The sequence below is a fragment of the Mandrillus leucophaeus genome, unplaced genomic scaffold (assembly GCF_000951045.1).
Source record: "Mandrillus leucophaeus isolate KB7577 unplaced genomic scaffold, Mleu.le_1.0 Scaffold2119, whole genome shotgun sequence".
Lineage (NCBI taxonomy): Eukaryota > Metazoa > Chordata > Mammalia > Primates > Cercopithecidae > Mandrillus > Mandrillus leucophaeus.
In genome coordinates, this window is record NW_012102165.1 from 9,740 (window position 1) to 11,723 (window position 1,984).

A 1,984-nucleotide genomic window follows, 5' to 3' on the forward strand; every position below is an offset into this window, starting at 1 on the left:
CTTGTAGTTCATAATTGGGAGTGTCAGGTGGTCAGGAAGAGACCTTGGAGCAGAAAGACGCTGGCGTGGAAGGGAGGCTGAGGCCATGTGTGCTGCTGAGGTGGCCACATGCCTGCGTTTTCTTGCAGTTATGTCTGAGAGAAGCCATGATTTCTGGCAGCCCAGGCAAGTTGCAACTGCCCTATTACCTTTGTCTTGATTTCACGCCCCAGAGTTGCCCTTCCAGCAAATCCCTTGGATTAGACATGCATAACTATATTCCAGGGCCTAATTATCTTATTAAGCAAAGCACACCCCGGGAGTGGCATCTTGGAGAAAAGCCCAAGTGCGGTGATGCTGGAAGGAAGCCAGTAGTCATCGCGGCTCCCATTGCCTGGGGCTCTGCTCTAGCTGCTCCTGAGGGGTGGGAGAGACAAATTTCCAGCTCTCTCCCCTCCTGACCAGCGGGAGTGCTGATGGCCTGCCATCCCTCATTCCATGTCCCTTCTAGAGGCTGCAAGGATAGAAGCTGGCCAATATCTTCCCCAGAAAACCACACCCTGGAGATCTAATCCTTATCCAGTGATACTGAAATGAAAGTTTGCCCTTGGGTGTACACAGGATCTAGGTGTATGAGGTTAATGTCCATGGTGATAAAGGTGGCTTCTGGAATGTACTAACCGCAGATCTTAATGTCAATTCAGTGGTTTCTAAAATATATGGATTAATATGTTATAGTAGATATAGAGATTTTATTTAAACTCACATTCTTGTAGTATGTACTGCAGAGCCTGAAAAACTGGTAAGCACATGTGGAACTTATCAAGAGTCAGGACCCTGAAACCTTGTTTAAAGAACCAAGTGTCCTGATGCAGATTCCAGTAAACTTTTCATTCTGTATTTACAGTCTGGGGATAACATTTCTCCCAGAGATGATAAAGGTAATGTCATCGGTGGAAAAGCAACGTTCTTGGATGCCTGGGAGGTAGGTTCCAGCTTCCTCTACGTGTGCTGGGAGAGAAATCTTCAGTTATCCATGAGACTTCCCATTGATATGAAAGAGGCCGTGTGCCAGATGCTTTCTAATTTCATCATTGTGATTCTCTAGCTCTTCTAATATCTTCCTCATCACCTTTGGCTTTTGAGTGCATCTGATACTATTTAGATTTCAAGTCTAGAACTGAGTCTTCAAATAAGACTGGAAATACAATGTACCCCACTTTGGGGAACACACATACTGTTCTCAAACCAGGGCGAGCCATTTGAAACAGGAGGTTTCGGCCTGGGTTTGCTCATAGCAGCTGAGTAACCTAGGGTCAGTTTTGTAACTCTTGTAGTGCTGAGTTTTCTCTTCTTAAAAAAGAAGTCTTATAACACATACTACTAATATATATTTTTGAGGGTGCAATAAAGATGAAGATGGTTTACATGCCAGGAACATTAGTCACAGTAGCCATTTAATCATCTAAACCTATAAGACAGGGTTAACATCCACCTTTATAAATAATGACATTTGAAGCCTAGATTGATTGGTGACTTGCGCAGGTCATGTCACAATGTGTGTGGCAGAGCTGGGATTGGACCTAGACTCATCTGAATCACAAGTCCAACCACCAAAGCCATCAGCATGGTGCTTGGCAGGCAGTGAACACACATCCAGAAATCAGGGAGCCTGAGTGCCCTGCTTCCCAGATCACATCATGACCTGTTTCACATCATTCACATTCAAAGTGAATTAGGGATCAGTGTTTTCTCTGATCGTTTTTTGTTATACCATTCTATCCTTTTGCAAATGCTAGTAGAGAACGAAGTGGAGGTATGAGTTAAAAATGATCAGTGGCATCTGACTCCAAGAGTTAATGGTGTCATAGTGGCAGCTGTCTGTGTAGGGATGCATGTAGTTGCGAGTTTGTATTGTGTTTTACAAGGGAAAATATATTAAGCCTCACCTTTCTGAAATGCTTAGAATTGACAAGATTCAATTAAATGTAGCTTTTTTGTGTAT

At 43.5% G+C, this 1,984-nt stretch overlaps 1 protein-coding gene across 1 annotated transcript in view; it reads left to right on the top strand.

Moving 5' to 3' along the window:
* The first annotated feature begins 889 nt into the window (after window positions 1-889).
* Window positions 890-1,984, top strand: part of LOC105539937 (aldo-keto reductase family 1 member B10-like) — a 10,599-nt gene continuing 9,504 nt past the window's right edge. The window contains exon 1 of the mRNA XM_011980393.1: window positions 890-964. The gene's annotated coding sequence lies outside the window, so the exon portion shown is untranslated. The remainder of the gene's footprint in view (window positions 965-1,984) is intronic.